The 14,370-nt window shown below is 33.6% G+C and overlaps 1 non-coding gene across 1 annotated transcript; it reads right to left on the bottom strand.

The window, feature by feature from the left end:
* Positions 1-1,313: 1,313 nt before the first annotated feature.
* On the bottom strand, positions 1,314-1,417 carry LOC123391426. Its single transcript, XR_006606109.1, has one exon. It is a non-coding gene; the product is annotated as a U6 spliceosomal RNA (small nuclear RNA).
* Between the last annotated feature and the right edge of the window lie 12,953 nt (positions 1,418-14,370).

The following is a 14,370-nucleotide window of genomic DNA, read 5'->3' as shown; positions in this document are numbered from 1 at the left end:
ATCTATAAAGAGCTTATCAAACTCAACACCCTAAGAACAAATAATCAAATGAAAAAATGGGCAGAGGACATGAACAGACATTTGTGCAAAGAATACATCCAAAAGGCCAACAGACACATGAAAAAATGCTCCACATCACTCGGCATCAGGGAAATACAAATCAAAACCAGAATGAGATACCACCTCACAACTTTCAGAATGGCTAAAATGACCAAGTCAGTCAATGACAGATGCTGGCGAGGATGTGGAGAAATGCAACCATCCTACACTGTACGTGGGAATGCAACCTGGTGCACCCACTCTGGAAAACAGCGTGGAGGTGCCTCAAAAAGCTGAAAATAGAACTACCCTATGACCTAGTGATTGTAGTACTGGGTATATACCCTACAGATACAAACGTGGCATTCTGAAGGGGCACATGCACCCAAATGTTTATAGCAGCAATGTCCACAATAGGTAAACTATGGAAAGAACCTAAATGTCCTTCAAGAGATGAATCAATAAATAAGATGTGGTATATATGTACAATGGAATACTATGCAGCCATCAAAAGAAATGAAATCCTACTATTTGTGATGACGTGGATGGAACTAGAGGGTATTATGCTTGGAGAAATAAATCAATCTGAGAAAGACAACTATCCTATGATCTCCCTGATATGATGAAGTAGAGATGCAACATAGGCGGTTTCGGGCATACGAAAAGAAAAATAAAAGAAGATGAGATTGGGAGGGAGACAAACCATAAAAGACTGAATCTCACAAAACAGACTGAGGGTTGCTGGGGGGAGGTGTGTTGGGAGAGGATGGTGGGGGTATGGACATTGGGGAGGACAGGTGCTATGGTGAGTGATGGTGAGTGCTGTAAAATGTGTGAACCTGGTGATTCACAGACCTGTACCCCTAGGGATAAAAACACATTACATGTTTATAAAAAATTTTTAAAAATACTTTAAAAAATCCATTAAAGAAAAAACACATATTGCAAGCCCAGAGCTAATCTCATATTCAATCAAAAAAGTTTGAAAGTTTTCCCCTTAAAGATCAGAAAAAAGACAAGTGTGTCCACTTTCACTACTCTCATTTGACATAGTACTGGATGTCCTAGCCAGAGAAACAAGGAACACAAAGAAATAAGAGACTCCAGAAAATAAAAAGGAAGAAGTAAAATTTTCTTTTTTTTGGATAACATGAACTCACATGTTAAAAAATCCTAAAAACTTCACAAAAAAATTTGAATAAACAAATTTAGTAAAGCTGCCAAATACAAGATCAATATATAAAAGACAAGAATTTTGTTTTGTTTCATTTTTTTTTAATATGGAATGCTTCCCAGTTTTTCATGTCAACCTTGTTCAGTGATCACGCTAATCTCTGCATCATTCCAATTTTAGTATATGTGCTGCCAAAGTAAGCACAAGACAGGAGCATTTTAACACTGTAATGATGACCTATCTGAAAAAATGAAGAAAACAATCTAATTCACAATAGCATCAAAAATAATAAAATACTTAGGAATAGATTTAACTAAGAAGATGAAAGATCTGTACTCCATAAACTATGACATTGATAAAGAAATTGAAGGAGACACAAATGGAAAGATAGCTCATATTTATGAATGGTAAGAATTAACATTGTTAAAATGTCCATACTACCGAAAACCATCTGTAAATCCAATTCCTATCAAAAATCCAATGTTAGGGGCGCCTGGGTGGCTCAGTGGGTTAAGCCGCTGCCTTCGGCTCAGGTCATGATCCCAGGGTCCTGGGATCGAGCCCCGCATCAGGCTCTCTGCTCAGCAGGAAGCCTGCTTCCTCTTCTCTCTCTGCCTGCCTCTCTGCCTGCTTGTCATCTCTGTCAAATAAATAAATTAAAAATCTTTAAAAAAATCCAATATTATTTTTTTACAGAAGTAAGTAAAGAATCCTAAAATTTATATGAGACCATAAAAGACAACAAATAATCAAAGCAGTTCTGAGAAAGAATGAAGAAGAGAAATTACACTTCTTGATTTGAAACTATACTACAAAGCCCTCATGCTCAAAACAATAACGTATACTGGCATAAAAACAGACCAATATACAAGTATAACAGAATTGAGAGTCCAGAAATAAATCCTTTCATACAGTCACCTAATATTTGACAGGGGCCAACATATGTAATGGGTAAAGATAGTCTGTTCAATAAATGATATTTAAAACTGAATAGTCACATAAACAGTATGAAACTGGAACCTTATATCACTCATAAGTCTTAACTTGAAATAGATTAAAGACTTAAACGTGATGCATGAAACTACATTTCCTAAAGGAAAACAAAGGAAAAATTCTCCTTGACATTGGTCTTGCCAATAGTTTTTTGGATATCAGACCAAAAACACAAGCAAAAAAAGCAAAAATAAATAAATGGTATTACATCAAACTAAAGTTTCTGCATTGCCAAAAAAAAAGTGAGAGAGAATGAAAACACAATCCACAGAATGTAAGAAAATACTTACAAATCTTATATCTGAAAAGAGGTCAATAACCAACAGATACAAATAGAAAAAATATATATAATTAAAAAAATAGCAAAAGGATCTCAATAGACTTTTTTTTTCAAAAAAGTTATAGAAATGACCAACAGGAGCATTAAAAAGTGCTCAACGTAAAAAACTCAGGGCAAAGTCATTATGTTGTTGTTGTTGTTGTTTACCTCTAAAAAACACAGCAAGATATTACTACCTATTAGAATATATACTACCAAAATTTGAAACTAACAAATTTTGGTAAATATTGGGGAAGATGGAGAACTTATGCACTGTGATAGGAATATAAATTTGTATGGAAAACAGTATGGACATGATTCATATTATTAAAAGTAAAATTACCATATGATTCAGTAATCCCACTTCTAGGTATATCTAAAAGAAACGAAGTCACTGTTCAAAGACATATCTGCACTCTTATGTTTATTATAAAATTATTAACTCTAAGCAAGAGATGGAAATAACTTCAGTATCCATTAATGGATGAATGAATAAAATAAGTATGGTAAATATATACTATGGAATACTACTTAAACATGAAAAATTAAGAAACACTGCCATTTACAACAGCATGGATGGATCTTGAAGGTGTTATACTAAGTGAAATATTTCAAAGATTTTATATATTTTTTAATTTATGTATTATGATATCCCTTACATACAGAATCTGAGGAAAAGGCAAACTAATGGAAACTTAGAGTTGAGTTGACAAGGGGTGAACCTGGGGTGGAGTAAGGTGGTCAAAGGGTGCAAACTTGCAACTATAATATGAAAAAGTTCTGGGGATCTCATGTACAACACGATGATCATAGTTAATAAAATATACATACTTTTCTTATTGTGCTTCCGTTTATTAAACTTTGCATATATCACATTCTTACAAGTTGAAAGTTTATAGCAATCTTGTATAAAAGAGGTCTGCTGCCACCATTTTTCTAACAACATTTGTTCATTTTGTGTCTCTCTGTCACATTTTGGTAATTCTTGCAATATTTCAAGTTTTTTCATTATTATTGTATTTGTTATGGTGATCTGTGATCAGTAATTATGACCCACTGAAAACTCAGAACTAGTTTACTTAAGGTATATACATTGTTTTTCTTTAAAAACATAATGCTTTTGAACAGTACAGTATAGTGTTTATTTTTTATATGCACTGGGAAACATAATTTTTTATATGCACTGGGAAACCAAAAAAAAATAATAATAATTTGACCTAGTTTATTGAGATAATCACTTTATTGAGGCAATCTGGAACAAAATCCACAAGACCTCTGAAGTTTATCTCTACTATACTATATACATAAAAGTTGCTAAGAGAATAGATCTTAAAATTCCTTACGATACATGCATAAAAAACAGTGGCAACTATACGAGATAGTAGATGTATTAACATTTTTATGTAGATTATATTGCAATAAAGATGTATACCAATTTATCAAATTGTACAAAATTTACACAATGTTAAAAGTTTGCAATGTTATAAGAAATCATTTCTTAAATTTACAAATTATAATATGTCGATTTTTTTTCAATAAAGCTGGAAAAAACTTTTTGTAGAATTAATCTATTTTTCAAAAAAGGAAGTAAGGAAGTAGAAACTGCAACTAACTCTGAAATAATAGAATATAAAATCCATTTTCGTTATATACACTGTGACAAAAACTATTACTTAGTTTGCAATGAAGGAATACTTATGAAGCATGAAGGATGGTCTATAAATAAGGCTGAAAGAGCTCAGTTTTAAGGTTTAAATTTAAAATCTTCTTTTGAAATACTAAACTGACCACCCAGTTTTCCAAACATAAATGTCTTAACTGCATGAATTTATTTCATACAACTCTATAATCTAGTTTCATAAGAAAGCAGCATGCAAATTTTGAATAAGACAGACTTGCTTAAGTTTCTTTATGTTCAACAGTAAAGGATACTTCCCTAAAAATAAAATAGAAGAAAAATCAGCATATTTATTATCATAATTATTATTCATAATGAGATTCATATTGAATTAGGGAATATATATCCTCAGAGGGGGTAAAGTAAAATGAAATTTATTTTGGTAAATGTGTCTGTGAATAGTCAATACAATGCCTCAATATAAATGAATATTACCATTTTGAACAATTTAATTACTATTATTAGAATTATTATAAGTATAAAAATAGCTATCATTTTAGCATGGAATATGAGACTCATGCTCCATGCTTCATCACATCCACACAACAACTCTGCATAATAAGTATTATCATCACCATTTCATGGGTGAAAAAACTGAGGCTAACACATTTAGATAACTGGTTTATGATTACATGGCTAGTAAAGATGCATCACACTAATTTAGGCTTTATGATTTCAGAATTGTACTCTTTCCATTGCACATTCTATTACTCTGTAAATACTTGGCCTGTTTTCATTGAGTTCTTTAATTTTATTCATGTGGTGATGGCTTAAAGCTTCATTTAAAGGAAGCTTAAAAAATTCATTTAACCAAAAGCTCCCAAGAATTAAAAATGTCATGGATCTAATGTAGAAATGGATATCATTAGTTAATGGGTAACTATATATTTTCCACTCTAGTGAGATAACAATCAGAGTATTTTTCTAAGTTTTAGTCTCTCAGTGTTAAAAAGGACTTTGTTAAAATAGTAATAATAGAAGTAATAGTCAAAACAATAGTACGGATAATTAAGAGCTATAATAATGGTATGGTCCTCCTTGGCAGGTTTTTCTCTTATATCTGAGACTCTACAAGACAATCATACTCCAAATTCAGTGATTGACTTTCTCAGTTTACACAGAAGGCAAGGTAGGCTATAGTCTTATTTCTGTTTCTCCTTATGCTTTGGGGATCTCAACTTAAATTTGGGTTGTACCAAAGTCCTCAAATTTGATTGCTGCTGGATTTTGAATTTTGTTTCTCTAGTATCAAGAGTCTATTAACAACACAGCTCAGTGTGTTTTAGCAGTTTCAAATGCTCTCATAGCTAAAATGGCTTCAGGGCATATATCTCTAGGCTCTCATTGTATTTCGTATTTTGGCCCAGTAATCCCACACTTAATTTTTATAATCATTCTGATATTTTTAATTTTAAAAACTATTTTGTCTGGATTTTTAGTTGTCTTAAGTAGGTGTTTTTAGATCACCATTCCTAGAAGCAACAACAAATATACATGAAAATGTCGGCAGTAGTTTATCACATCTTTATGGCTTTGAACTTCCATAAGCTGAGGCATCCTTCTCTAATCACTTAGGCAAACTCCAATTTACCCTTTAAAACAACACAGGTATTGCTTCATTTAAGAACATGTTCAGGGATGACTCTTCCCCACTGTTCTTACCAACATTCCCACACACTCTTTGCTACCCACACCTTGTTTATGAACTTTCATTAGGTATATCAGCGTGACCAGAATTTTGCTCTATTGTATTTTTGTCCTTTAGAGCTTTAATTAAATATGAATTCCATAGAAAGTCTGTCCCTTTTCTTTCAAACCTGGGTTAGTTATTTCTTCTCATTCTTTGTCAGAAGTTACTTTATTAGAGAAACTTATAGCTCCATTGTGACTTTGGAGCCTTTACAGAGTTTTGACTGGAAAAATCACCCATCCCTGAGATTATTACGCAGCTTCCTAGCTGATATTATTCAGAAATCTGTTCAAAACAGACTTTTTCAGGGAGGCCCTTTCGGACCACTCAGTTAAAAAGCCTCTTCTCAATCACTGCTCTTTTTAAAATGTGCTTATTTAGTTCAAATATGCACCACTATTAAAGAAAAACCAGTACGATTTTTTTTTTAAAGTTGGCTTACCTATTATCTATCTCTCCCACTAAAATGATTCCTCTGTGCTGGGGTTTTGTTGTGCTCATCTTAGGCCAGGCACTCAATAAATTGTCTCTGAATGATTGAATTGTTTGACTCCCTTGCTAGATTCTCAACTTCATGAGGCCAAGGATTGTTCTATTCAGTCCTTCTTTATCCTCAATGTCTGTTATATTGCAGTCACTTACGTGACTAATGGGAAAAATCACAGAAAGAAAGAGTTGAAACTACAGAAAAACCCTGTAGCTTCAATAACACAAAGCTTTCAAAAATTATTTAGCCCAGGAATTGAATACTGGCTGCACTTTTGATTTTTTTTAAATGGTATTGAATTTAATTTAAATGGAAATACTTGAATGTTAGAATAATAAAAAAATTATAAAAGCAACTGGCTCCTTAAAGTAAGAATTATATATGGCATCTCTTCTAGAATCAAAATTTTCAAATGTCAAACATCTGAAAGCATAGAAGGAGAAGTAAGAGTGTGAATTGTACTTCAATGCTCTCTTCTTTATATTCAGCAAACAGCTTCATTCACACCTTTCCAATTTTTTCAACTCTTTTGACAAAGCCTTCAGAGGAGTTCCTGCTGATGACAACCATCACAGCCAAACAGGAGAAATTTTATAAAGAAAAATAATAGCATGTTTTTCCAAAGTTGTTAAGGATATGGTGAAGCTCTGTCGGATTCAAAGGAGGAATGTGCAGTTCCATGCTATATATCATAATAACTTATTTTAATAGTGGCTTTTCAATTTTTCAGATATATCCATTTACTGAAACCACTATCAAATAAACAAAAACAAACAAATTAACAGGGGTTCCAGACAGAAGTTATCTAATCTAAAAATAGCACATGTTCACAGAATACACAACACATATCCCAAGTACTACTATAGGTTTCAAGTAGGACTCAAAACAATAGTAAAAATGATTCAGACCCTACCAGTCAAATCATAAATGGGACCTTAACTGTAAATCCTTATCTTTAGATCAAAGCGGGTAATTGGGTGCTGAAGATACATTATAGAACTAATATGTTATAGAACTCCTCTGAAATGAGTCATTTATTCCATCACTTTTCCTGCACAGCTGCTGACCCATGTTTTGGTTCCTGGAAATAGCTGCTACCCTGTCATACTTCTTAAAAGCATATATATATTGATAACTCTACTCATTCCTTCATTCCTCTGTGACTGTCACTGTGTTAAAATGTGGAGTCAGCTGACTCACTTGTGGTGGTAATAAAGTAGAGGAGTTTGCAAAGTATTTTGTTATTTCTAAAAATGCAAAAACCAAATTACATTGAAATCATAAGGGGTGTTTCAGGGAGAGCTGTAGGATGTGGTTTCTTGTGTAATCCACAGAGATTAGCTCCAACACATATTTAAACTCTCCTCTAGGAGCAACCTTAGTGGTAAAGCAAGAATATAAACAGATGTATACGCACCCTGGCACAAAATTATCACTTATGTTTGGCTTCCTAGTCTCCTCGTGTTACTTATTTATCTTAACTTCTCTCTGAAATCAGGGAACACAGAATCTCAATCAGTTGACATTTTTCTACTGAATTACCCAATAGTCTGATCATACCCCTAAGACTTTTTTAAATTATTTCACTCAAAATCCCAAATCTGCTTTGCCTGCTCATCTTAGTACACTGTAATTTGATTTCAAAATGAGGACAGTTGTCAGTAATGCCACATTCATTCATCTATTTTACAATTCCATGTACTTATAACTATGAACATATGTTATAACATCCATTCCAATAAGCCACCCTAAATTTATTATCATGAAACAAGACCTCAAGAAAGAGAATTCAAAATCATCCATGTATTTGCAACTTATTGCAATAAAGCCTTTATCAATAGACTTCCCTGTGCACATGGTGGTCAAATTGCTGGTGAAAACCAGCCAGATCTATTACAAGCTTTCTCATGGCTTCTAGGTAACCCAAGTGAGCCTTTATTGATACTGGGAAGGGATAAAGCAGGGAAGGAATAAACAGTGGTGTAAGAATTGGCTAGACAAAAGTAATGACTCTCCTTACAAAGTGAGTATTTTAAAGCAAAAGGGCCTGTTGGGAATATTGTTTTATAAAATAGTGGTTTTTTTAAATTAACTTTTTAAAATTCAATTAGTTAACATATAGTGTACCATTAGTTTCAAATGTAGATTTCAGTTATTCATCCATAGCATATAATAGCTAATGCTCAGTACTTACTGTTATAGCTTCTTGAAAGCAGAATTTTAACCCACTGAGCCACACAGGCGCCCTTGAAAGCAGACTTTTAGATCACATTTTCTGATTACTTCCATGTAGTACAACACATTCCTGCTAGCAACCTTCAAAACATACTGTTTGTTAGAGGAATTTCTTTAATAATAAATAAATAGGAATTTATTTAAATTTATTTAAATATTGCACACTGTTTCAATGTTCATAAATAAGGTGATGATATTATAGCCATTCGTTGGTAGCACTGATATATCACTTTCTTTTTACTTCTCAGTGCATTCTCTTTACACAAATTAGATATATATTTTAAAAGAATCTGAATCTGTGGCAAACTTTTAAAAAACCCAATACAGTAAAGTTTATCATTTTAAGTAATCTCAATTATCTTCCTCAATTGTGATAGCATATCCTTCTATCTAGGCCAGATATTTTATGAGGGATTTGAAGAGACATACTTTTCGAAATTTCACTTTTCTCATCTGCAAAATGCTTATCAGGATCCTACAATAAAGTACACTTACAATTTTTTGATGAAAATTTATTTATTTATTTTAAGATTTTATTTCTTTATCAGAGAGAGTGGGCGAGAGAGCAAGCACAGGCAGACAGAATGGCAGGCAGAGGCAGAGGGAGAAGCAGGCTCCCGGCCGAGCAAGGAGCCTGAGGCGGGACTCGATCCCAGGATGCTAGGATCGTGACCTGAGCCAGAGGCAGCTGCTTAACCAAACTGAGCCACCCAGGTGTCCCTTTTGATGAAAATTTAATCTGTATAAACAATATATTTGCTGTAATGCATGGTTCATGGAAAACATCTTATTTAATTGTAAGCAACAACAGTATTAGAGATTAAGTAAATGTGTCTATAATATTTAAAGTTTTAACACATGATTCCAGTGCTTTGCCTTATTTTCTCAAATCCCTTTACCACTTTCAGTGACAGAGTCAAATGTACTTTTTCTACTAGTAGCCAGCTCTTTGTCTTTTGTCAGAAAGATGCCCTTGTGAATTATTTATAATAGAGATATTAGCAATATTAATAATAATAGTAATAATAAGTAGCAATGAAAATGTTAAAAAAAAAGTTTTCTTAACTAATTAGGGTTCTTAGACATCAATTAGAGGAACCACCTCTGGCAAGCAAATTAATCTGCAAAACATTCCCAGAATTAACAAGTCAGTCAGATACAGAGTTGTCCGTAGACTGAAAGGTGAAGCAAAAGGACTAGGTTTGGAAAATAGGTAAGGGCAGTGAAAAAAATGATCAAATTTTTGGGCAAAATAAATTCTTAGGTGTCCTTTCAATGGAGTCCTGGGCATTATGTAGCATAAACTCTGGAGATTATCTCAATCCATTGGACTCACCCTGTTTATTAGCTTGCTATTGACAAAGTTATTTACAAATGTAGAGCAAGAGGTTGTAATGTAGAAAACTGATGGTAATGCACAAGATTCTTGTTGACAATAATGCAAGTTAGTGATTTTTCATTAGAGAACATAAATTCTATAACCCAAATTATGGGCCCAGAGCACTTCTGCTGCACAACTCTGCTTATATCCCAAATAACCATGTGAACTAGTTTTAATATCTGCTTCTCTTATTAATTTTTGAATAAAAATTCTTGACACAAGTATTTTATAATTGTGTGATAATCATGCATTTAATTTCTTGGAGAACAAAACACACTTTAGCATAACTAGGTTCGTTCACAGAACCAGCCTTGATAACACACTTCTATATGTTAGAAATGATGTAATAAATGTAGAATATTGGGCACTTGTTTGGTATTCTTTGCCATGTTTTGCACTATCTAAAAAGAGGTTAGTGAACTTGGACTGGAGTTAGTAGACATGGAAGAAAATAAAAAGTTACAGAGAAGAATACTCTGAGGTCCACAACCTAAACGGGCTGGGATTCCCATCATTTGGATCCCTGTAGCTTTACAAAAGTCAATTAAATTTTTGTATCTCCAATTAAAGTTGATTCCCCGGTACTTTTTCAAACATCTCTTGTAAAGTATTGTTTCGCAGAAAAAAAGGGATTTTGCACATGTATCTGCCTTTGTCTCTGGTCATGATCTCAGTCAGGATCCTGGGATCGAGCCCCATATCGGGCTTCCTGTTCATTAGGGAATATACTTCTCAGTCTCTCTCTGCCGCTACATCCCCCTGCCCCACTCATGCTCTCTCTCTCTCTCAAATAAATAAATACAATCTTTACTTTTTTAATTAAAAATAAGATAAATAAAATAAGATAAAAAGTCTGGTCTTACTGCCCCATTTAGCTCTTTTTTTTTTTTTTTGAATTGTATTTAAAGCAGCATGAGAGAACATGAGGCTCTCAAACTTAAAAATAAAAGGAAAAAATTGAGTTTTGTTAGGATTTAAGATCTTGTCTGCTAGACAAAAATGTTGGCTTTGTTAACATGTGAAAATTAACAAAAGAGAATAAGATAGAATTCTAATAATTTTTGTAGAAATTAAAAATTTCCTCCAACCCAATTACATACAGACCCATTAAGTAAATTCATTCCAATGTCCCAAACCAACCTTTTCTAATAGTAATGCATCTGTGTAAACAGGGTCAACCCAAGGAATAAATAAATATTATTATTTTTTTCCTGTCTCTTCCACAGTCACATCTGGGTATATTGGTAGCAAGCCAATTATCTATCTTATAAGACATGATATCATAAGGAAGGGTATTCTGTCCATTTGGAACAACTGAAAATCATTGGAATTTTATCTTGGTGCAGTAACTTGAGATGGCACAGTGTGGGTTATGAATATATTTTATATTTTTTACTGGGAAGAAGAGATTATAGAGATATTGGTTATCCAAGAGAGACTGACAGGTGTTGATAGTTGCCAGGTCAATATCTATCTACTTTTTCCTTTAATATCAGAAAGCACTGAGGGATTGACAGCAAGGAAACTTAAAACAACATCAAATATTTTATTGTCTCTTTTCTACTTACATTGTAACCATATGACAAAGTATCAGTCGTACAAGATATCATTCTCTTTTACCTCTATCTTTCTGCCAGAAATGTGGGCTTAATAGTGAGAACTCCAACAGCAATTTTTGCAACTGTGAATAAAAAGCCATGAAAACCTCTGAGATAGTTCACTTGACTTTCTTAAGACTCTGAACCAACACCAGAAAACACTTTCCGTAGTCTTCTTGTTAAATGAAAAAATATGGTTAAACCACTTTTGAAAGTCTACTACCTACAGCAAAATGTAAATCTTAATTGAAATATGTCCTCTCAGCTGTGCTTAAGCAACTGAGTCCTGAGCTTTTCAGGTTTTCAGTCTGAAAGAGTACACCTCTGGTGCTCTGAAAGGGAAGAGAAAGGACACCCTGTTCTCCATATAAATTAAAAGAAGAGAAATCTGTGCATTTAAGTGGGCCATATAAAATATACCAAGCAATTATCTCCTAACTCCTTCCTATCCAAATTCCCTGATATGCTCTCCCTACTCCTTTATTCCACGTTACTGCCTTTTCCAGGATTCTGTATCACATCACAACATGTCTTCTCTTATTTCCTTCTTGCAAGCTAGTTTTGTTTTCTCCATCTAAAAAAGTCAACAATCATTGTGCATTTCAATTCCCACTTTCCTCAAATGCATTGATTCTTCTTATCTATTCCTCTTTCTCATACTCAGTGTCTTTGTCTTTATGGGGTTTGTACTTTGCTTTTCCCCATCCTTTACTGCCCTTATATAATCAAATCTAATAACTTCTTAGAGAAAGTTAAAAATTCCTGCATTGCCACACGTGAACACAAAGTCACTGATTTTTAGCAAACCTATAAGATAGTCAGACATCCATTCAATTTCTTTTTTTTAAGATTTTATTTATTTATTTATTTGACAGAGAGAGATGACAAGCAGGCAGAGAGGCAGGCAGAGAGAGAGAGAGGAAGCAGGCTCCCTGCTGAGCAGAGAGCCTGATTTGGGGCTCGGTCCCAGGACCCTGGGATCATGAACTGAGCCAAAGACAGTGGCTTAACCCACTGAGCCACCCAGGCATCCCTCCATTCAATTTCTTAACTGAGTCTCAAATGCATCCTGAGTTCTCACCTAAACCTAAGTTCTACTTCTTACACGTTGTTCTATGACCAAATTCTTTCAGTTCAGTATTTTGTAACATTTAAATATTAATCAATTGATACTTTGTTTGTGTATTTCTATGAAAATCATCTGAATACTGTAGATTTATTGTTATATTTATAGATTTATAATCAAAGTTTCATCAGTTGAAGTTTTTGGAAATTTCAGATACAATGATTAACCTAAAATGATACTGCCTCAAATCCCTCTGATATCAAGGCCCAACACCTGATTATAGCCAAACCTGTGGTGGATAGTTCCATGGGAAATTGCAGTTACTTAACACTGATAGCATCTCATGTTCTCTCTCTCATTTTAGAATGTCTCCAACACAACCCAAAAGTGTAGGAGAGTTAATGTCCTCTGAGGACAGCTCTCAGTGAAGTGGAAATAAGAACCAAAGGTAAAATTGTCAGTTTTCAGGTCTTCATGAGGGCAACTTAAAGAAGTTTCTCAGGACCTTTCAGTAAAAGCAAGCCTTCATTTTCTATCCACAACAATTATATCAACAATGTACCTCTTTGACAAAGTTGCTTCTTCACTGTATCACTTTCCCATTCTTTTCTACCTTGGGTAATCTCCCAGATAAACTAACAGTACTCAAATCCTTTGTCCTACTCTTTGCTCTCAGGATAAATGGAGCCAAAAGACTTAGATTAATATCAAGTTCTGAATGGAAGCTTAGAGCTATTTCTGTCCAGATTTTCATAAACATAGGGACCTTTGAATTATCAGGCTATAAATAAGTTCTAAATGGAGGGGGCAAAAGCAAAAAGTAGAAATTTTTATGTTTGATTTTTAGTCATGATTAATTGACTTTATTGATTATTAAAAATACTAACATTATAAAAGTGTGGATCTTTGTAAAACAATGTCATAATGTAAGAAATAAGTTGCATAGTCCTTTTGAGAATATTAAACCAAGTGTTCAGGTGCCATCTAATTTCTTGTTTAATCCATAACTTTGGTGTGCATTATCTTGAGGAATAGGATTTTGAAGTCCAGACAGACTAACAGAAAACTGATCCAAATGTGTGTGTTTATCTTTCTGCTTTTGTTGTAAAAATCAAAGTGTGATTGCTGGTTTAAAATGGTAAAACTAAAAATGTTCATGGACTCTATTATAAATTTTCTAATTGTATGGGAAGAATCCAATAGACATAGAATTAATTGATTTGCAAATCCTCAAAGAGCTACAGGATCAGGTAGTGGTATGTTCTGATTCAACAGCATCATCATGCAGCATTTTAGATGTGTGGCTAATGGATATTTTCATGAATGTTTGCTAGCTAGTCAGCCAATACAGAGAAATATTACGTAGGGTAATTACTCACAGTTGTGTTTAATAAAATGAGAGAAAATTATCAAATGACACTAATAATAATAATCCTATAGCAGGCTAAATAATTCAATGATAATTACAAGTATTAATCCAGCTTTCTTCCCTGATTATGACTCTTCTCTCCTTTATCCTAATGGGAGTAGCAGATTGTCTGCAATGAATTGTGAAAACCCAGCAGTGACTTTGGCAGTGAAGGCCTCCCATCAATTTTGATAGGTTAAAATGGTTCTGGTTGGTCTTGAGCAAATGTGTCAATTTTTTTTTTTCTGTGTGTGTCATAAAAGAAAGAAGCAGTAGTAAATTCTTGCTGTTATTCCATGGAG

The sequence above is a fragment of the Mustela putorius genome, unplaced genomic scaffold, assembly GCF_011764305.1.
Source record: "Mustela putorius furo isolate JIRA1106 unplaced genomic scaffold, ASM1176430v1.1 tig00000224_pilon_pilon_pilon, whole genome shotgun sequence".
In the NCBI taxonomy this organism is placed as follows: domain Eukaryota; kingdom Metazoa; phylum Chordata; class Mammalia; order Carnivora; family Mustelidae; genus Mustela; species Mustela putorius.
Note: the sequence above shows the minus strand (reverse complement) of the source record. Positions and strands in the feature narration are given on the sequence as shown.